General features: G+C 40.0%; 1 pseudogene; it reads right to left on the bottom strand.

Annotated features, from left to right (window-relative positions):
• Nucleotides 1-10,785: 10,785 nt before the first annotated feature.
• LOC117704754 (small nucleolar RNA SNORA48) lies at nt 10,786-10,921 on the bottom strand (annotated as a pseudogene).
• Nucleotides 10,922-23,392: the final 12,471 nt, after the last annotated feature.

Raw genomic sequence — 23,392 nt, 5'->3', positions numbered from 1 at the left:
GGGTAGCAATTATTTCATTCAATGCCCAAGAAAAATAAAACATTTCATCCTAAAAATCAGATTACAATGATATTCAGAAACTACCCTTTCCTCTGGGATGATAGCTGTTTGCTTTAAAGTATGAGGGAGGCAAGAAGGAACTCTGGAGGCAGAGTTACAGCTGGCAGTGCAGCATCTTACTATCCATCAACACTTTCTGCCGAGGTCAGTTTATGGATGGTTTCTGCTATAGGAAGTAGCCAGTGTGGTAGGCAAGGCAGAGGCAGCTGTAATGAAAACTGCACTGATCTCAGTGTCAACATGACCTGTGTACAAGATATCTCTCTCCTTTGTCTGCCTTTGGGGTAAAATATTGTGTCAGGACACTTCCTCTATCAAGAAGACTGAACTGTGAAATTGTTAGTTCAGTGGGTACCACTACCGCTGAGCATCGTTAACTGCCGAACAGAGCAAGTGCCCAAAGGAGCAGCGGTTGCACTGGACAAAGAGAGCGCGTGAGAACGGAGCTCAGAGTGGCAAGGGTGTGGGAACAGCACTGGATCTTGGAGAGCCCTGAGTATGATCAGAAGAGTCAAGATACAGGAATCTGGGCTACATATGTTTGGATGAGTGGGGAGTAGACAGTCTCCATGTTTATTTCAGCTTTTGTGCAGAGTAAAGGAAGCTGCAGAGAACAGGGTCAGAACTGTCCAGTCTAACTCAGGCATTAGGAAGAGCAGCCTTTAGAGTCGGGATTGAAGCTAGTGTGTGTGTGTGTGTGTGTGTAAAATCTAAAATGACTCTGGATTAAAGACAACACTGAAAAAGGAAGTCTCAGCTTTTTCTAAGATCATGTGGTTCTACATCATAGTGAGAACTAAGCATGTGTCTTCCCTGAGGTAGAGGAGTGGCCGAGAGATGAATTCCATTGTCAGTCACTACAGTCATTGATGTCTAACTCATTGTAACCAAATGCTCCGGACTCCCTCAAAGCAACCCAGAACAGTCTTATAGAAAATAAGGAGAATGCTAAGGGGACACAGGGAAAATAAAACCCAAATTTCCTGTAAGGTGGGGAGATGTTACCCCACCAGTGACGAGGCCTGGCAATACTTCTCTTAACAGTGTCACAGTAGACTCTCTAATGAGCTTAAGTAGGAGAGCTCCGTCAGTGGGACCACAGGAAGCAATGGAAATTCTCAATGCCACATATATGTCCATACCATAAAGTATATTGATTTGAACTCCCACACTGTAGTATAGATCAGATTCAGGCTGTACATAACAGTAGGACAGTAAGAGGGATCTGGCTGGCACATTGACCTGGAAGCAGATTCCAAAAGATCAGATGGAAATAAGACAGCTGTCCTAGAAAAGTTTGAGTCTCTCTTTACAGGCACTCAGAACATGCGACTGTGGTTCTTCTTCAGATCCTCTTCTGTCTAGGCTGGGGAACACTCTAAGAATAAACAACACTAAGGCTTTGAAGAAATCATTTCTTTGCAAGAGATGAAGGATGAAAAACACAAGAGAGAACACATGGGTCAAATGAGTCAAGTTAGAACCATAGTGCTGGCTAAATCTTAAGGTGGTTCTCAACCTGTGGGCCACGACCCTTTTGTCAAACCTCTATCTCTAAAAATATTTACAGTATGTTCGTAAAAGTAGAAAAATTACAGTTATAAAGTAGCAATGAAAATAATTTTATGGCTAGGTGTCACCACAACATGAGGAACTGTAGTAAAGGGTTGCAGCATTAGCGAGGTTGAGAGCAATTGTTCTAAAGTGTTTCTTTTGCTGGGTACCTGAAGGGTATCCTTGTCTGTCCTTTCTAAGGATTTTAGTTCACCCATTTTAAAGGCACACTAGAGATTATTGCATTTCTGAGATGCTTCAGAACATCTGTCTTCTCCAGAGGTTCCCTCCCCCCATGCTGCCTCGTCAACCAGTTACACACACACACACACACACACACACACACACACACACACACACACACACAGAGAGAGAGAGAGAGAGAGAGAGAGAGAGAGAGAGAGAGAGAGAGAATGAATAACATAACAGTTATTTGGTTGCCTGGAATACATTTACCTTTATAAAGTATTAACTATATACATTGTGAAGTCCAGAAACACAGGAATTTTAATTCAGTCTAATCTGTTCCTTTACACCTATAGACTAAAGAAACCGCAAGTTTAAACATTTCTGGGGAATCAAACAAATACCTAAATGTGTAGATCAGCTTTATTTGCAAAGAAGGGCTGGCCTGCTGCACACATTTCAATAAACAAACAAAATTCTTAACACTACCAGTCAAGCAAAACACATCTGCAGCAGGCTTCAGAGCTGCCTGCCAGTTTGCAGCTGCGGATGAAGCCTCAGAATCTGTTGGGATGAACGCATGCTCCAGGATGCATGAATATTTTTATATGAATAGGACTGGGCTCACAACACATATTAAGGTCCTTGGATAAAATGTTAACATAAAAGATGATGTATCATTTATCACAGTATAAGAGAGAGAGAGAGAGTTGGCAGGCAGATAGATTAATAGGTTTAAGAAGTGATAGATATTATCATCAGAATGAAGGCAGAGTTTCCTAGCCTTTGAAAACCCCTTAAAATTGTTCTAGAGATAGATGTAATAAAATTTTAAGTAAGCAAGCTATCTAGTCACCATTTATTGAGCAACTACTCTTCCCCCTCATTCTGAATAAGTCCTTGGAGCTACATAGGTGAGGAATGTCTTGTAATGGTGAATGACTGAGAGCATCATGTTAGGAGGATTCTCAGCTGTGTCTTGAATTAGCATAGATATCAGTTATTTTGGGTGTAACTTTTTGCATGTTTATATGTCAAATTCTGGTTAATGTGTATGACCTTGGGGGCACTTAATTTTATACCTGTCTCCTCATGTGTTAAATAAGGTTGCTAACAGTGCCTGTCTCAAAGGGTTGTTGTAAGGATTAAATGAGCTAATCCTTACTTAGAGCATCACCCAACATATAGTAAGTCCTCTGTAAATATTAGCTATTAATATTGTCTCAACAAACAGTGCAAACATTGACATTGGTCACATTAGCTATTCAAATGTCACTACATATTCATTTTATAGTTGGAAAGTACAAAGAGACAATCCCTTATGGTTATTTCATGGTCTTGATTCCCAACCTTCTTTTAACTATAAATACAAGCAGACCTGAAAAAATGGAAATGAGATGCAGTCGTTGTGCCCTCAGGAGTATAGCTTGTCTGGTTAGTACTTGAGGGTCTACTCAGCAAAGCTTCTTGATGCAAAAGCCAGTGATTCCTCCCACTGGCAATTTTTACTCACGCCAAAGGATAGGCAACAAATTTTGGAGACTTCTCAACCATGAAAACCTCATTGTCTTGATGGAGGAGATATTTTGTCTTTTGTTCAACCATACTTTAATGAAGAATATTGTCTCTCTGGGAATTCAGTTTGTTACCTGTGGGACATAAAACCACACCAGGAAGTTTGGTAAAGCAGAGCAGGTCGAGACCCGAGACTTGGTGGGCACACACCTGAGGCTTAGGTGACTCCCAGCTCCCTCAGACTCCTGACTTGGAACATGTGCCATGCTTCTTACATAAAAGAGACATGACCTGTGCTGGGGTGGTGGGGTTCTCAGACTCTTGGACATCCAGGCACCACTGGGAGTCACAGAAGAACAGAGAAGAGAACCCACAGGCTGCATCTAGCCTGGGTCTGGGGGGAAAGGGAGCTCTGGCTGGTCCCAGTGGGGATAGTCGTTGGCTTGACAGCAGCAGGTTTGGTGGTGGTTGTGGCTGGGAGCACAGAGAGGCCTTCTGTTGGAGATTAGGGTATGGCTCTGTAGGAAAAGGCTTTCTTCATGGCTTCCCACAGTGGATCTTGATGAAAAGAGGCAGCCCATGGTTCTAAATAGTTTATTGTCATGGTGGAAAATGGATGCATAAAACCATACCCCCTTTCTCATGGTGGGCTTGAGATCAAATACCTTTGGCAGAGAGGAATGTCTGGGAAGAGAAGCTTATTGGCTAAGCCCTCCAAGCCTCTAGGTACCTCATTAGCATGGAGAACTCTGTCTTGAGCCTATGTGACCACAGGTCATGTCTCTTTTATATGAGAAGCATGGCACATGTTCCAAGTCAGGAGTTTGAGGGAGCTGGCAGTCACCTAAGCCTCAGGTGTGTGCCCACCAAGTCTCCAGGTCTTTACCTGCTCTACCTTATCAAACTTCCTGGCATGGTTTTAAGTCTCACAGTGACCAACAGCATGAAGTCATTGCAAAGACCTGGCTATTCATTATTTCAGTTCGGATCCCCTCTGATCTAACAATCCAATGAATGAACCTAAAGCCAAGTTTGACTCTTCTATGCTGTAATGATATCTTTCCTATACACTTGTGCTGAGGGTAATGGTTCAAACCTCGGATTCATTATTCTCCTTTCTATCTTATTTTAAGAAATTTATTCTTAACCCCTCTGCTTTCCATATAACTAAATTAGATACCAGTGACTACAGAAATGTGTAGATATTTACTTTGTTAAAACGATCCAATGTAGAAAGAATGACAAGTGTATAGGAAGGCCTGGGCAATGGGTAGGATGGTGGTATGCTTTTGATTTTTTAATTGTGTTAAAAAACCCTCATTGGCTTCTTACTTCACTCATAATTCTGTTTCCCATAACTGTAAACTGAATCAGAGAAGTACATGGAAAACATAATTTAAAAAATTAAAATATAATAGACTGGCTTTTGATTTCCTTAATGAAAGTAGATTTCTTTTGGGGGGTACTTAATCTTAGTATTTTACTAATTACCAATACCTTTCATTTCTTACATTGTGAGTGAAAAATGTGTAAGGTGAACATGATCTCCACCATGTCAGAAACAAGTTAAAAAAAAAAACTTACATGGATGATCTATTTTATCTATTCTAGCTTCAACCTCAGTCTCCCAATTCACAGAATTTTGAAAATGATAATGGGTTTGCCTATTAGTGAATTTGCTGTTTTCTTGACAAAAGTAACTATAGGAAGAAAGGTTTTGTTCTGATTCACAGTTCAAAGTTACAGTCTATCATGGTGGGACAGTCAAAGTAGCAGAAACTTGAGGGAGCTTGTGTTGCAGCCAGAGCCAAGAAGCAGAAAACAGTGAATGTTTGTGTGCAGCTCACTCTTCTTTTTTATACAGCCCAGAATCCCAGCCTAGAGGATGGTGCCATCCACAGTGGGCACATCTTCTTACTTCAATTAACCTGAATAAGATTATCCTCCACAGGCTTACCCAGCAGCCCATCTCCCTGGTCATTCTTGATCCAATCACACAGACAGTTGAGATTAACCATTACACTTACAGAGAGGGGTCAAAATGAAATGAAGACATTCTGAGATTCTGCCAAGCAAGACTCTATTTTGTTAGTTTGTCTCCCTTCTTCTCAACATCCAATGCTAACAATTAAGGATATTTTCAGCCACATGCTTTATAAAGTACTAACTGCTTCAAAGGTAACAGACATATAAGCATTGCTACATGTTATGTGTCCTGCCAAAAGTTCATGTATTGAATCCTTAATCCAGAATTCATGTGTTGATGGTAAGACCCTTGGGCAGTGCTTGGGATTAGGTGAGGTCATGAAAGGAGCAGAGATCTGAACTCACCTGCTCCCTACATAGTCTGTGCTAATTTTTCCTATTCAAATATTTAAGGAACTACAAAGGCTGGACGCTAATGCCCGTGCTCCTGCACTTCCAGCCTTCAGATAGTGAGCCAGACTCTTCTGTTGGCCATAGGTTAGGAAGCCTGTGATAGTAGAGGCTTATTATAGTATCATAAAACAGGCTACAATGTGCTCATTAAAGTTTGGGCAATTAGGAGATTTGATTATATATGCATTGAGCTTAGTAGCCTAAATAAATACATTTTCAGTCAAATGAATTATGTACATAACACATACACATTATGTATATAATAATACAAAATAAATGAGTTTGTGTACATTGATTTATGTATGTAAGTGTTATCATACTGATTTATCATTAGACATGGTCGCACACACTTCCTATAAATGTCTGTAACTAGTAGGTGTTGCCTAGTCAGGACATTTGTTTCTTTCACTAAACATCTTAGTTCTCTTCTGTTATCGGTCACTATAGTTGATGGTTCTCCAATGTCCTTGTGGTCAGTATCTATGCCTCTGCCTCTCTAAAAATACTAGTCAAGTGTTTAAGGTGGTAGAGACCTGTGTAGGTATTCTGGATCGTCAGTTGCTAATTATGACATTTGACAGCTTCTTCATCTTCTGGATAAAAGGGTACTAAGAAAGTTCTCATGCTTATAGAACCACAATGAGCACAGAACATGGGTCAACTTATGAATATATTTTCTCCTGTGTTATTGATTTATGACTTCCTGAGGAAACATGAACAAAAATCTAGTTACCCCAGATAGCTCGTCAACAAAAGGCCAAAGTAACAATTCACACAAGTCAAACTTGAAAACCCAGCAAGTTTGTTGGGCTTAATTGCAGAGAGTAGCTGAGGAGTTAACTTGTGGGCACATGATTGGCTCAAGGGCTGCTCCTGAATCAGGAAGCCCACTCCAGCCTCGGTGAGGACTCCCATCAGTTGGGTGCCTGGTCCTGCACAACCTGTAAGCAGCTTAGCTGGTGGGAAAGTCCCTTTTGCCCAGGAGTCATCACTGCTTATGTAATCTCCTATCAGGTGGCAGTGGGGTGGGTGTGGGAAGGTCTTGTGAATCTTGTGAGTTTCAGGACTTCCTAGAGACTTCCAAGTTGCTTGTACCTTAAGCCTTCAAAGTTTCATTTATTTTCTGAGTTTTCACAACCCTCCCTCTAGAATGGAGTGTTTCAATTAAGAGTAAACAACTACAGACAGTTACGATGTATTGAGATGCAGTACACATTTCTTTGGTATGCCCTACCTACTTTCTGGTGCCTAGATCTCCCTTGCCAAGTCCCAGTACGCACAGTGAGCCGGTGCTTCTGTGAGGCCATCTGTGATCCTGAAGCAGCTGCTTTTCAGTGATATGAGAACTGTTTGCGGGGTATAAAAATACTTAAACTCTTTATTTACTACAATTTCTAGCTTAATTAATTGAAGAGGGAATCTAAATAGCTCTCCCACCTGTACCCCGGAAGCCACAGCCTAGGGAAACCTGTGGCTATGAGTGTGTTTGGGTTTGATTTTCTGACTCCTTGGAAGCTACAGCCCCAGCTCATGCTTTAATGATCGACATTAGCCTGCGCCTGACTCTCAGCTCTCTGGTATGTGATATTTCAGTTGATCCCTAGGCTATGCCAAGAGAATGTCACTCATGTTCCTGTCTCATCGAAGCCTCTAGATACATGTAAGATGACAAATAACTCACAGAGCTGAAGCGGCTCCTGGATGTAGTGCAAACTATATTAAATAGAAATTAAAGACAGATTTGTTGAGGGTTTAGTGTAACGGAGGATTTAGTGATAATCCTTTTCTAACCCAGAGGTTAGGTGTAGTATACCTCTGAGGATGTTGAGGTGGTTTTTTTTTTTTTTTTTTTTTTTTTTTTTTTTTTTTTCCCAGTGCCTACTGAGGTAGATCAAAGCTAATAGTTTTCTTTTGAAAAAAAAAATTACATTTATTTATTTATTGCGAGAGGAGTGAGAGGACAGGTTGCCGGAGTGAGTTCTTTTCTTCCACCGTGTGGGTTTATTCGAGAGTGAACGAAGGTTGTGAGGCTTGGCAACCAAGCACATTTACCTCATGTGCCATGCATGAAGGCATCTAAAGCTTGGTAAAACCCCAGACATTATTCGTATGTTTGGAAGCAGAAGCCACTGATACTTTCAATCAGTACTTTAAATACTTGTATGAAAGGCATATGCTATGGACTAGAGAAATTGGAAGTGAACAAAGTATGTAACTTTATTCTCAAAGACTTTAAAGTAGTAAGAGAGGCATGTAACTAAACAATGAACTCTGAAGCAGGTCAAAATGTATTAAATAAACTTGTTATATTCCCTAAGAAGAATAGGTAATTTTAATGAATGAAAATCAGAAAAGCTTTGAAATGCCTAGGAATGTGAGATCTTTCTGAATTCTGTAAGGTCTTGGAGGAGAGCAAATGGGGTGGAAAAGACCTTAAGACAAAAGGATCACTGTAAAACAAGCCTTAGAGAACAGAAAGCATATGGTAAGGAGCTAAGAAGACAAGGGTGTAGGGGACACACAGAGACTTCAGTGAGAGAAAAGATGGGCTGGAAAACTGTTTTGGAAACATCTGATCTCGTTTCTTTAAACAATGAAGAAGCAGCTAGCATAAATCCAGTTCTGTCCTGAAACTCTAAACATGTTTATGCTAATGTATTTTATTGCATAGTTTTAATAAAGCAAATTGTATAGATATCAAGTACATAAGATTGCTTTTTTGTATTGATTCCACCAACTCATAATCATATATCTGACGCCTTAAGAATCTAGGTGGTTCTTTAAGGCAAAATTATATGAACAACTAAAACTGAATCTTATCGATCATGCCTGACTTTGTGGATAAAAATAAAAGAAGTCTCAGTTGCACCTAACATTTTCTGCATGGCATAGAGTTTGCTTAAACTGAATGACGATTATCCCTGTGGTTAGCTCCTTTTCTCCTTGCTACGATAAAATCCCTAACCAAAAGTAGTTTAAGGAACTTGATAAACAGTTCAAGGATACAGTCCACAATGGTGGGGAAATCATGGTGGCAGGAGCTTGAGGTACAGGTCACAGTCAGGGAGCAGAGTGGAATACAGGCTGGTTTTCAGCTATTTTCTCCCCCCCCTTTTTTTTTTTCAATCTGGGATGCAGACCCATGGACATTTAGTAGGAGTCTTTCCACACCAAATAATTATTAACTAGTAACAGATAACTAGACCACCTGGCACAGATATTTTTCTTTAAGGTGATTCGAGAGCCTGTCAAATTGACAACATTAACAGTCACACCAAAATGCTCAAGGTGACAGGAAATAAGTATCCTGAAAAGGATATCCTGAATAAGTATCCTGACAAGAAAGCCGAGTATCAGCTACTTGTCTTACACTTGTATGTTAAATATGTTTTGCTACTATGTTCCTGCTAAATGGACAGAAGTCAATGGGCCACATCGACTCATATAGTAGTCAGGCATAGTGTGGCATAATTGCTTTTTCAAAAGCATTATAAACCTACTATCCTGGCTGAATCTACCCACCACTCCTCAGATCTCATACTAGGTAAACTGGATTAGAAATTTAAATCACATTAAGTTTGTTTTAAAATTTTCTCAAAATTTACTAAAGATTATGACTGGAAAAGATTGTTAATCATTTTTTTTTCTGATCTAAGTAATCTTGTAGTTTTTGGTTCAGTGCTTAAAACTTTCTTCTACCCGACTGTAGAGAATAGTCTCTACAGACTAGCCCTTCGTTCTTCACTTTAACTCCACTCTCTGTCAGTGGTCATATTTACATACAGAAACTTTAATTACTTGAAGTGTTGTACTTTTCAAAAAACTTTTTTATTGATTCTTTGTGAGGTTCACATCATCCACCCCAGTCCTGCTCATCTTCCCATCCCCTCATATTTACCCTTTGCCCTTGCAATCTCTGCCCCCCCCCTCAAAAATAAAACACACATACACAGAAACAAACAAACAACAACAGAAAAAAGCATAGAAGACATCTCACTGTGGAAACTGTAGCAGGTCACAGTGTGTCCCACAGTAATATTCCTCTGACTGCACATCTTTACTTACAGATGTTCATTGCAGTGAGTCATTGTCTGGTTCAAGATCTCTGGCTTCTGTGACACCCTCAGTATTGGATCCTCATCAGGACCCTTCCAGATTATCCTGTTGTTGTTCTGTGTCATGGAGATCCTGCAACTTTGGAATAGCAGGACTGGCTCTTTCAGTTGTCTCAACGACTCACAGATTATATAGTATCTGGGATGGATCAATTCAGGAGTCCTGAACTGGGCCTACGTGGTAGCTGAGCTGGTCAGCCCTCTGGCTCTCTATCTACACCACCAGGGTCAGCTCTCCAGCCCTGCTCTGGCTAGGCCACCTAAAGCTGCCATCAGCAGGAGGCAGGTTCAGCTCTCCTGTTTTCATTCCCTTGGGGCTGGCACAGTCACACCTATGCTTTCAGAGCCAGCTCCACTGTGCTGCCTGGGCAAGGTGCAGGGCCAGCTCTCCTGAGTGTTGCCATCCATGAGAGATGGAGCCAGATCTCTAGAGTGCTCCACCCAATGAGGGATAGGGCCGATTATGCACACTCCCTGGTCATCTACCATGGTTCCCAGCAGCTTCCTTGACCAGGGGCATCCCCATGTTTTCTAGGAATATTTACAGCCAGGGACATTGATACCAACCCCTACTGCTGGACTCAGACATGGCCCTCAGTGTCAGCTTGGATTGGGACCTTGCCATAGTCCCAGGTGGCAGGGCTGGCCACTCCCAGCAGACTCCCCTTCTCCATCATGGAGTCTCCCGTTCCATCTCTCTTCATAATACTCAAGCTGCTCCACTTCTCTTTCTCGCCCATCTGACTCAAATCTCATAATTGCACATTATGGTGGGTTTCACTGCAGGCTGACCATGTGGCTGGCAGGCTCCCAGGTGACATTATCCATCTATGCTGTGTGGCATGGTGATAAGCAGGTGGTAATAGCCTGTCTGTGCAGTGTGCTGGAGAAGAGGTCTTTTGGTGGCATGGCAGTCTGTAGGTCTCTGTCTTCCTTCTCCTGTACTGCACTGCTTGGATTTGATTTGTTTTGATTTTTATGAGTCCTAGGCATAAGACAACTATGGCCACCATGTCAGGCATCAAGCTGGGATGAAAAAGGACTTCCATTGGCCCCTGACTGACATAAAAACACCACCACCAACAAGGTGTCTTTGCCCATTGCCAGGGGGTGTGCTTTTTAAAGATATATTTATGTTTATTTTGCATGTATGAGTGTTTTGCCTGCATGTATTTCTGTGTACCATATCTGTACAATGCCCATGAAGGCCAGAAGAGGGCATTAGATCCATAGATGCACTGGAAATGGTGAGCTGTCTATGGGTGCTGGGAACCAAACCTGGGTCCTCTGAGCTGTCTCTCTAGCCTCACTTAAATTAGTTTTTATTCACCCCTTTTGTTAGAGTCTCTTGTTTTTGTGAGGCACTCAGCAAATACCACTTCAGAGTGCCTCCTGCAGTGGTACATTTCTGTCTAATTATATATATATATATTGGATCCCACTTCAGAAATTATAGGCTTCACTCTGAATGAGACAACACACTTTATAATTTCATCTAAAAATTTGTAAGTATGTGTGTTCATGTTTGTAGGCGCACACACACATATGTGTCTAGAATTAAGTCAAGGACTTTGTATTTTTACTGTTAACTATTTGATGATTTTTCCCTAGCATGTCCTATCTAACCATGTTTTGAACAACCTAATAAAAATAAGTGGAGAAAATGAGAGGAACAGAAATTGATTTGGATTCTGATTTTATTCATGGAGTTCTGTGTATAAGCAGATGCTGCAGCCTTGCCCAAGGCACTCTTGTCCTTAAGGAGTGACTGCTTATTCTTTCTCAAGCTTGCTACTGTCACCTTACAGATGTGCTTAACTGAAAGGGCCAGCTATCATGGCTTCTTGCTGTCATGTAAATCCCAGTTGTCTTTCTCAGTTTCCCCAGATTTAAGGTCCCACATTGCTTCTCTAGTTGAAGCCCTTCTGAGGTTTATTCATTTTCTTTCCTTTTGTTCCTTGTCCCCCTTCTTCTGCCTTGTTTCTATCTCTTCCCTCCTTTTAACACCCCACTTTCAGCTTTTCTTCCTTTACTTATTATGTATTTCTCTTTCCAGTTTACTTCTGGAAGTGCCAGTATGTTTAGTTGTGGGGTATGGGCATGCACCAGGAGGGCTCCAACTTCAGGAAACGGGAGGTCAAGAAGTAGTTGCTGCTACTTATGGAATGTCTATAGCTGTGTATCAAGTCTGGCCTGCAGTGATTGAGACCATGTGTGCCTCCCTTTCTTTCTCTTTTCAAGATCCTGGTTAAGAGCAGACTTCTTCAGGAAGCCCAGACACACGATCTGTCACACTTTTCTATCATATATATATATATATATATATCAAGAATTAGTGTGCAGTTGTAAGCTGAGTTTTAATAAATCAGTAGGTATCAAATATTTATGGTTTTCTCCTAAAACCCAAAACTTTTTATATCCCCAGCAAACTTGTGTGTTACTGAAAACATTTATGAAAGATGCATATAAAGACCAGAAAGCTAGGCTACAGATTACTAGGTGACCAACCTTGTCTTAACTGATAATTTAGGTTTGTCTTAACTGATAATTTAGGTTTGTCTTAACTGATAATTTCATCTTTTAAAGTTTACTATGCTTTCAGTAGGTGAAGAGTTGATGGGGACAAAGGAAATTAGTGTTCCTTTAAGGATATTCATGTCACATTCACTAATTTTGGCGTGAGATATTTTGATGCATATTCATAAGAAAGACAAGCATATAATAATACATGTTAGGAGTCTGAGCTATACAAGTAAATCCTTCTCTTCAATTCTCAATATTTCTTTTCTAAAATTTATTATTCTTTTATACTTATACTCCAACCATGGTTTCCCCTCCCTCCATTCCTCCCAGTCTCCCCAACTTCTCCTCCCCAAGATTCACCCCTCTTCTGTTTCCCTTCAGAAAAGAAAAGGCCTCCCAGGGTTAATCAACTGAACATGACATAACAAGATACAACAAGATTAGGCACAAACCCTCACATCAAGGCTGGATGGAACAACCAGGTAGGAGGATAAGGGTCCAGATAGCAGGCAAGAGAGTCAGAGACTTCCACTGCTAGGAGTACTCCAAGAACACCAAGCTACACAACCATAACACATGTGCAGAGGATCTAGTGTTGATCCATGCAGGCTTCTTGATTGTCACTTCAGTCTCTGTGAGCTCCAATGAGCCCTGCTTAGTTGATTCTGTGGGCTGTATTCTTGTGGTGTTCTTGACCCCTCTGTTTCCTACAATTCTTCCTTCCCCTCTTCTGTGGGGCTCCCTGAGCTTTGCCTAATGATTGGTTCTGGGTCCCTCATCTGTCCCCATCAGTTGCTGATGAAGCCTCTCTGCTGATGATTGAGCTAGGCCTCGATCTCTGAGTGCTAGTCTATAAAATTAGGAATCGTTTCATTGACTTTTACTTTTTTGCCAGTTGTGTTTGAATTCTGTTCTAGGTATCTGGGCTATTTCTTAACATCAAGACAAGATAAAACAAATTTTAAAGAGATTTATTCCTTTTTAAATATATGTGTATGGGCGTCTTGTCTGCCTGTCTGCCTGTGTACTGTGTGTGTGTAGTACCTGTGTAGGCCAAAAGAGGGCAATGGATCCTCTGAAATTAGAAGTATAGATGATTGTGAGTCGTCATGTTCACACTGAGAACTGAACCCAGGTCCTCTGCAAGAACATTCAGCATCTTCATAGCCCCTTAACATCAAACTCTTTTGCTATCATATATACCTTATATGTATATCATATATACATATCATACCTCTTCTCACACTCTGACAAATGATACTATATAAAATGTCATGGTGATCTCACAGGACTGGCTTATGATAGATATAAACAGCCCATAATATAGTGCCAGATTGTAGGAGATGCCAGACTGTGCATAAAGAGATGGCTTCACTGTATCTGTCTTTGGTCAGGGAGTGGCAGAAAGAGGTACATCAGAATCCATGTCTTCATGGAAATGGAGACAAAAGCTGGGAGTAGGAAGGGAATAGCTGGTGAATCACAGGGCAGTAAGTAAGCACAAGGGGGTGATCTAGGATAAAAAGATCAACTCTAATGTCCCACAAGACAGTCTTATTATGAAAGCCTGTGTCCTCTAGGCCTGGAGCAGTTTCAAGTAAAGCTGGCCATTGTGTCCTTCCATTAGAGTCTACACATGTCCCACCATGTCCATGCCCGAAGGAAATGGCTCGCAAGTCACTTAGCTCCGCAGTGATTCTTGTTGGCTTCACTCTCAGGGCACATTCTCTTCTAAAGATGACAATTACTGTAGCTGAGGAGATAGCTCACTGGTTAAGAGTGCTTGTTGCTCTTGCATAGGAATAGAATTCAGTTCCCTGCTCTAATACCAGGTTGCTAACAATCACCAGTAACTCTAGCTTCAGGGCATTTGATCCCTACTATGGGCCTCTTTGGTGTTCTACAAAAGTCTGTAGGCATGTACCTATACACAGAAATAAGAATTAAATAAAATTTAAAATTAACTATCATAATAAATAGCCCCACCATGCTTGTGAGGGTACATTTCCGTTGTCCTACGATAACTAGAGTATACCATTTGTGGTTTCATTGTCTTCCATTTATCAACTAAAGCTCCCGTGTGTTTCTTTAAAGCCTCTGTTTATTCCCAGAACTAAATAAGATGACTAAAGAAGCACTTCTTTCTGTTTGTTTCTTTCCTGTGTCCCCTTTTTTGAAGAAGTCTCTTCATGGTAGTCACTACAATGCCTATTTTTACATTCCCCTTTCCCCCCTTCCATCTGCACCTTCTTAAGTGTGCACACTGATATGCGCACGATGGACTTCATCAGCAGAACACTCCCTGTGCTGTGCCCTTTCTCTCTTATAACGGTAACTCATGCAGCCGTGCATTCATTGAGATTCTGTTTGGGTTTCATCAGTAGTTTTAAGACTGAATTTGAACAGGACAATGGAGACTAGCAGATACAATGTGCTGAGTGGACTTCGTCTTAAAAATCAGTCTCCAGTGCATTTACTCATGTGACCCCATTTTAACTAGACGTATAGGCAGAGCAGAGCGTTCCATGAGCAATGTAGATTGTAGCAGCAGTAAGATTACATACTGGGGACCACCTTAGTCCTAATGTTATCAGACCTTTTCATCAGTGTTGTGGGTATAGTTGTACAGTATTACATTTCAAATTTAAAAACACTGAAATATTGTTTTTCAAAGAACATTCTATTTAAAAGCACTGACTTTGCTTGTGGACTGTAGTCTTGCTCTGCCATTAGTCCTGCAAATTTGGCCAATAGTTAGTTTCAATGCACAGTGAATGCTCTTCTATTGTAGTGACGTGGGCTTTGTTTTCAGGGAGTGTAGTCCTCAAGTGACCGTCCCATTTTTTTCATGTGATTTTTATGAGTGTATCTTTTGAGAGAATCTATTTAAAGGCTAGCTTTCAGAATGAAGCTCTCTGTCCTCTTGTGTATTTTTTCAATAATTAGAGTTAATTAGTCTTTTTAGACTAATATGCTCTGGAGCTTTGGGGAGAGAATTCTTTTGAAACTGACCAATTCTCTTTCATATACCAACTTAAAAATATTCTTGATGCCTCAGCACTTTAGAATGTACTCACACAGTCAAGAAAGCAAAATAGCCTGTGCTTCCACCTATTATCTTATAGCTACTTAATTTGCTGATGTTCCTACAAGGTAGATCACTAGCTAATTCTGCTTTTTTAGGGAGATGTACTGAAGCGTAGTTTCCTTTAATTAAGTAATTTTGGGCAGCAAATTAGTTGTTTAACTAGATATAGATTCTTAAGTTCTGTGTTTCATTTGGTAATGACAAAACCCAGAGTCATTTGCTGTGGATATATATGTATGGGTGTTTATGTATATATGTAGAAGAAAACAAAAGAACACAAAATGCACAAGAGAAAATTGTGAAACTGTTTTTTAAGTATGAAGCTTCCACAAGGAAATTTTCAGATTAAAAAAAAAAAAAAAGTCAAAAAACCCCAAGCAAGTTGCAAGCCATAGTTCTCAACTACAGAATATCTTTCAGAAGGAACAAAAGTTATCTCAGAAAGAAAGAGTTGAGAAGAGCAAAACAGAGCTGTGTGTGGTGGCACACCCCATTCTAGCACATGGGATCAGTAGGTAGATATTTGTGAGTTTGAGGCCAGTTTAGTCTATAAAGCAAGTTTCAGGCTAGTCACACATAGCTACACAGTGAGACCCTGTCAAAAAAAAAAAAAAAAGCAAAAAAAGCAAATTAATAAACAAAACCAAGAATCTACAGATAAACAAAAAGAAACAAGAGGAGCCAGTAAATTAAATTATAACACAATGGTAAGTCAAGAGCATATGAAACAACATAAAGAAGTACAGATTGAAGACACAAAATTAATGTGCACAGTTGTAGATAATAGCCACATATAAATAGTAGGAGCAGGAGGCATTTGAAGATAAAGAATTCATAAGCCTGTATATTATTGAAGGAAGGCAAAGGTGTTACACTGAGAGTTTAAATTAAACATGGAAATTTAAACATCTGGAGTATTCCAGAAAGAAAGATGAGAGGGAGGGGAAGAAGGGAGGCAAGAAAAGGAAGAGCCAGAAGAAACACATTGTAGAGCTTCAAAGCAAATAAAGGAGAAAAAAAACACCCCAGCAATGTGAATTTTAATCATTATTTTTAAAAAAAAAAAAAAAAAAAGAAGAGAGAATCAAAACTGTAAAATACCCAGACTACTAATAACAAGCTTAATGGACTTATTTCTCAGTTAAAGCCAAGATTCTTAAAATGGATTTGTAAACAAATGAGATAAATCTTTAAAGCATGCTGAATGGGAATGCTGCTTATTTGCCCAAGTGGTTGAGTTCACCAAAAAGTTCTGAAAGGTATAATCACCATGTACTGGAGGACAGAGGACCAAAACAATTCCTGCTACAAGGGGTAGAACGCTTTACAAAGGAGAGGAGGTAAACACCACCATTATCACAACTCTGTCCCAACTGTAAGCTTTGAAAAATGAATGAGTGCAACCATGTTCCCATAATGTTTTGTTGACAAAAAAAGAGTCAGTTAACCAATTTAGTTTCTACTCTTGCTTTGCCAACCACTGTCCTAAAGATTGACATTATGATACAAATGAGAAGAGTTAGAACAGATACAAATGAGAACAGTAGAACAGGCTACTCATGTGTTGATCACACTGTGAACCCTGAGATCATACTGACCACTGACAAAAAACAAAAACTGTTTCTAGTTGCAGCATGGCTCAGCCCTTTGCACACATCTTTAATCCCTCTGGCTGTAATACAGACACACACTTATCATACACCTTTAATCCTAAGCAATGAAGGTAAAATTAGTTTGTAGAGGAAGCATTCATGTTTGAAAGTGAAGTCTAATTGACTGACAGACAAAGTGATGAATCAGAGAAAGATTTGATGGAATCAGATATGCCCAGCTCTCATGAGAACAGAAAGGAAAAAGAGAGCAGCACAGAGAGAGAAGGAAAAAAAAGACAGTTTTACTGAGACAGTTATAAAGAGACAGGTGAGAGAGAGAGAGAGAGAGAGAGAGAGAGAGAGAGAGACAGAGACAGAGACAGAGACAGAGACAGAGACAGAGACACAGGTGAAGATGGCAGGAGCCAGAGGATTAGAAGGAGCCAGAAGAATAGAACATATTGCCAAAGTTAGTATGAGGCCAAGCTGAACAATTCAGAAGCTAAGAGAAGCCAGATTGAATCAGTTAGTGTAGAGAGGAGTTCTGACCAGCACAGCTGAGCTGACCAGCCATCCAAAGTTTAGAAAGAGCTAAAAATGGTGAGCTTAATCAGCAGTAAGTCTCACAGGCTAAAAACATTCTAGGCCTAGATTAGATTGTATAGAGGCTAGGAAGCTTTCAGATATAAACTCAGGTTAGCAGACTGAAGCAGTAAGCTTCGGAGACGACAATTTCATTAAGTGAATAACTGTCAACATTTACATTTATGAAATTTGAGTACTTGCCCCCAACTAAGAAAACAAAACTCAAAAACCAAAAACCCTGTCTTAGTTAGGGTTTTACTGCTGTGAACAGACACCGTGATCAAGGCAACTCTTATAAGGACAACATTTAATTTGGGGCTGGCTTACAGGTTCAGAGGTTTAGTTATAATCATCAAGGAAGGAACATGGTGGCATCCAGGCAGGTGTGGTTCAGTGTGGAGCTGAGAGTTCTACATCTTCATCTGAAGGCTGCTAGCAGAATACTCACTTCAAGGCCGCTAGGATAAGGGTCTTAAAGCCCACACTCACAGTGACACACATACTCCAACAAGGCCACACCTACTCCAACAGGGCCACACCTACTCCAACAGGGCCACACCTTCTAATTATGCCAATCCCTGGGCCAAGCATATACAAACCATCACAAAATCCAAAAACAGTAACAAAAGGAAATGTGGAATCCATATAAATAAGAGAACATAAAGAAATAAAGAGTTAAGATCAACAATACAAAAGAAAAATTCTACAAATAAAGCTAAAATTGTATAATTTGAAGATAGTTTTGCCTGAACCTCTTAAATCCGTAAGTTTAGGCGAAGATTAAAGTGTCAGATACCTTTATTTGAGAGTTACCAAATATTAAGTTCATTACAATGGGCTAAAAGTGGGCAGCTAACTGCACTGAGAACTGCCAAGGGCACAGAGAACAGGCAGGTTCAAAACATTGTGAGCTTTTGTTCAAATCTGAAAGCAAAAGGTGATTCATTTCAGTTGTGTATCTGAGGATGTGTTGTAGACACACACACACACACACACACACACACACACACAGAAGAGAGTGGGAAAGAAGGAGGGGGAGGGAGGGAGAGCATTTGAGTAAGCACTTGCAGTAGAGTTCAGTGAAACATAAGAATACCCATAAGACCTGTGTTCCAATCCAAAAGAATAATTAAGCTTCTAGAACTCTAAAAATGGATTCAAAAACAGCAAGAAGTATGATTAAATGATATGGGGAATTAAACATGAATACTTGATATAACAGAGATTAAAAGGCAAGCAAATATTATAAACACATTATGCCAATAATTTTGAGAACTAAGCTGTCAGGTCAAATTTCTATTAAAATATAAATTATCAATTTGAAAACAAAATTAGAAGGTTCATGTAAATTATTAAACAAAATAAAAGTATATTGTAATCTTCTTGAGGAAAAAGTTTTCCTCAAATCAATAGCAACAGCAAAAATGCCCAGAAAAATTAAGTAACCTTATAAACAAATTCTTCGCCATTAACAACAAATCAAGTGATTGATAATTTCACTCCTGAAAAATAAAACCAAAACTCCACACATAGCTCTTTAATGGAACATAAAAATAAGAAACATCCCTAAGCCAGTAGAGCATCAAAACTAATATTAATCAATTTATTTACAAAAGAGAAGGTAGAGCTCAGGTTCACTTTTGAACACATGAGCAAAAATTATAAATTTTAGCTGAGGAGTGACTACATCATGAATCTTAATTATGATGGACAATGTGGCTAAAAATCACAGTATTTGGTAAGATGATAAAACTGAATATTTTTATATTCTAATGGCCCCCAATTCCTCAGTCTAGGCAGAGCATTAGGTATGCATTTGGGCATGTTCTCAGTGTTACCTGGGAATAGCCCGCATGCCTGTTAATGACACAACAGAGAAAGTGTACATATTACAAATTAGTTTAAATATATTTATGGAGAGAACAATGAAATTAATTAGCTTTGTCTCATGTATAGTTTAGAGGGAAACTTTCTGCCTCTATTTTGGAGGGACATTGAAAGAACAGAGGCAGTGACAGGGGACCAAGTATAACCTCAGGAACAGTCCAGGTTCTAGATCACAGTGTCTTCAGAGACAGTGGCAGACAAGATCTGAGGAGAAGATTTGAAGAACATTTTGAAACAGAATGTATCCCTATGTTTGTGTGACCATCTTGTCATTGTGACTTCATGCAGCCTGTCTCCTATTCACTCAACCCCTTGGCGCTCTCTCTCTCTCTCTCTCTCTCTCTCTCTCTCTCTCTCTCTCTCTCTCTCTCTCTCTCTCTCTCTCTCTCCTTCTCTCCTTAATCCTATCTCATTGGATTAGACCTATACCCTTAGGACTATATTTAACCTTATTACATTTTTACAGGCCGTTTCCAAATTAATTGTGTTGTCATTTAATGTTTCATCAATCTTAGCGGTGATGGGGAGTTAGAGAATTCAGTCCATAACATAGAAATACTAAACATGGCTCCACTACACACCAGGAGAATGATCCCAGGCAACTGACTCATTCTGTTATTTTGTATTCTTTTATCTGAATGCGAAGGTCAAAGAATTAGAGTGATGGCCATCTAATCTCAGTGTCTCTCAGGACCACCCACTGTGTTTATACACTGTGCATTCCTGAGCTTGCTTCCAGAGGGTCTGCTCCAGTGGACTGGGCTCGGCTAGACTGCCCTTGAGAAGTGTCTAGGCCTTAAGATGGTCTTAAGCCACCTCTGTGGAAAGGTCATTTCAACCTCAAAGGGGCCACACCCCACAGGTTGAGAGCCACTGTTCTAGATGGTGGTGGCACACTTTTAAGAACTTTTGGGATAAAATGGAGGTTCTTCAGCATATTATTCTATGCCGAATAATGTATGTTATCAACGTACATTTTCTCATGTAGGGTTTCTCATCTGAACCATGAATTCAAAGATGATTCAAGAATCTGTCTTCTTAATTCTTCCAAGAATACTATCTGGATGCACCAAGGACACAATAGACACGGAAGCCTGATAGCTCTTTTGGGGCCACTATTGCAAAGGATTGATGTCAAAGTCCCATTTGTGCTGACAGGGCTCCGGCATGACGTTTATTGCCCTTCAGTTTTCAAAGTCTGTAGCAGAGCAGAAATCCTATCCTAGTTCATTGCCTTCTGTCTAAAACTGTGGAAAAGGTTAGACCACAAAGCAGCTGTAAGTCATTTCTAAACCAGGTATTATTTTTCAGCAAAGGCAACTTAGCTTCAAGTATGACCTACTCAGAAGCCACACGGTAAGTTAATGGCAAGCTGATTTAAGCTCAGTGTTCACCTGACCAGTGCAGGTGCTGCATGCCCACTTAGTGTGATAAATGAATAGTTCAGCAAGGGAGTAAGAGAGCCATGTGTGAAGAGGTGGTCAGGAGCCCCACATTCAAGCAGAAGCAGCAGGCCATGGCCAGCAGCTGTGGTGGGGTGCACACTTCAGCATTTAGGATGGCAACATATGCCACGTTAAGAGTGCCTGCTGGGAGTCTGCACTGACTTCTGTTCCCCACCATCTGCAAGTTGCTATAGAGTGTTTAGAGAAACTGCAATTTATCGCATTGGTTTAAAAATCAGTGTTTATAAATCAAGAAGAGAATATTAGATTATATAAAATATACTCATTAAAAAAGAAAATAACCTTACACCTGAGGAAGGTGAGATGTATTTGCTTCCAAATGAATAAAGGTTTGTTAGTGTCTTGTACGGGGTGACATTGCTTGATGTCATTTCCTGTTACATATTGCTTGATAGATGAGTATCCATTTACTGAATATCAGGATTATATTACTAGGTAATTTCTATAACTCACCGTACTTTAAAAATATTATTCTCAGAGAAAGTAGACTTCCAGTTTTTTGTGTGCATGGTGATACCTGGGGATCTTACTTAGCATTATGAAGTGATTAAAAAGTGTTGTTTGTTCCTGTCAATTTCCTCTTTTGGAATTTCTTCTTCAAATTCAAACACAGAAGAAAGATGCTTCTGTTTAAAATGTCACGATTTTAATTAAAAAAAAAAAAATGTGTTCCAGCTACATGAATGGGTGCTTCAGATTTCTAGCTCAGATTGTTGAGAGGCAGCCTCTGAACCACCCCCGAAGGTCAATACCATTCCTTATTTGTATAAATCCACCACTCAGCTTTGTCTACACTTGGTCTCTTTGATCTGTCTTGGTGTTGAAGGGAAAACTACATCATGTACTGAGGGGCCAATGGATTCTCTCTGGGTAGAAATATTAGGCTTTAAAACAAAATTACAGAGTTGATTACTTATAATGGTCTATCTTATCTCAGTTCAGAACAAACATCCACACCCATACTATTTTTTGATCATGAAAACGAGAATTTGAATCCTGGATCTCTATTTTTGTACCTCCCCATAATTAAAAATAGCTCACCATTAGGCTGATGCACAGAACTCTGAATATACATATATAAAATTACTGTATGGTTGTGCATGTGTATAGACAATCTGTCTTCTCTGAAGAATGGTTTTCTCAGAGATCTGAGTCTCTGTTAAGGCATAAGCTTCCTCCACAAGCTCCTCACTCCCCCCACCCCCCCAACTTGCCCTTTATTATCAGATGCAAAGTTAAAAAAAAAGCCTAACCCACCTCATCTTCTCTTTCCTCCCCAGTCTAACAGCTCCTCCCTTTGTGTTTCTATCTGGACCATCTCTTTGCCACACCTCCTGCTGAATCACACAGGAGGCTTTATTTTGGGCCATTTTGTCACTATTTTATGCCTCCTCCATCCACAGTTTGAATGTTCTAATTCTCTCACCTCCCTACCTTTTAAATTTTTCTACCCTTTCCATCTTCAGTGTGACTTGTGAAGCTCCTCCCTTATTTTTCACCATCTCAGAACAGCAGACTTTCGTTATCAGTGTGTATGTCGGGGGGAAACACGTCTTCTCTTTCAGAGTCATTTCTTGCCTCATGTCTTGGAATTTTTAACATTGCTGGCCATTTATCATTCTACTTAGCTCACATTGTTTTGATTTGTTTTTTTCAGAAGTATTAAGAGCAGAGTGAGAATGATGTTCTTCTCAGTGGTGTACCAAAAGTCTAGTAAACAACCCATACCTGTATGCACATAAAAGCCCTAATTAGATTCAGTGGATCTCAGAAAGAACCAAACTCTAAAAATGGGCAGGAAAGTCAGGGAGACTTTAGGTTAGGGGTTCAGAGGGAGTGAGGGTATGAGAAGGTTTGGGGAGAGGGTGAAATGAGGAAAATACACTATATACATAAATGATATTGTCAAAGAATAATATTTTTTTTAAAAAACAGCATAAAATAGAGTGGGGGATATCCCATGGCTAGAACAGAAGCAGATTCACTACTGTGTCTGATTGCTTGGCCCATTACAAACAACTCTGCTGCTTTAGCAATTCAGAAAGACCTCATGTATTTGCATTTTGCCTTTACAGTGATAATTCTTGGTGTCTCTGGCTTTAGGGAAGCGATTAGTGGAATGGAGAGAGGTTAGGAAGATTTTGAAAGATGGCAGCTTCAAGCAATCTTCTTTTAAGATTGGGAAAATTCTCTGCCAGAGAAGTCTGGTGTATCATGGGCTTAAATAAATAAAAAAAAACATACATACAGTTGCTGGAGTTTTTATTGTTGTATTTTACAAAGCAGACAGAATTGCAGAGTGATAAGTGATGTCCTATCTGTACACCCAAAAGGCACGAAAGCTCAGTGTCCTTAGTGAAGGTGAGGATTCCACTCATCAGCATGAGGCTACACTGAAAATGGAGACTGGTCTGCTAATGTCATTAAGGAGTCCACGCCCAC

Source organism: Arvicanthis niloticus, chromosome 2 (assembly GCF_011762505.2).
Source record: "Arvicanthis niloticus isolate mArvNil1 chromosome 2, mArvNil1.pat.X, whole genome shotgun sequence".
Classification (NCBI taxonomy): domain Eukaryota; kingdom Metazoa; phylum Chordata; class Mammalia; order Rodentia; family Muridae; genus Arvicanthis; species Arvicanthis niloticus.
This window is presented reverse-complemented; position numbering and strand designations above follow the sequence as displayed.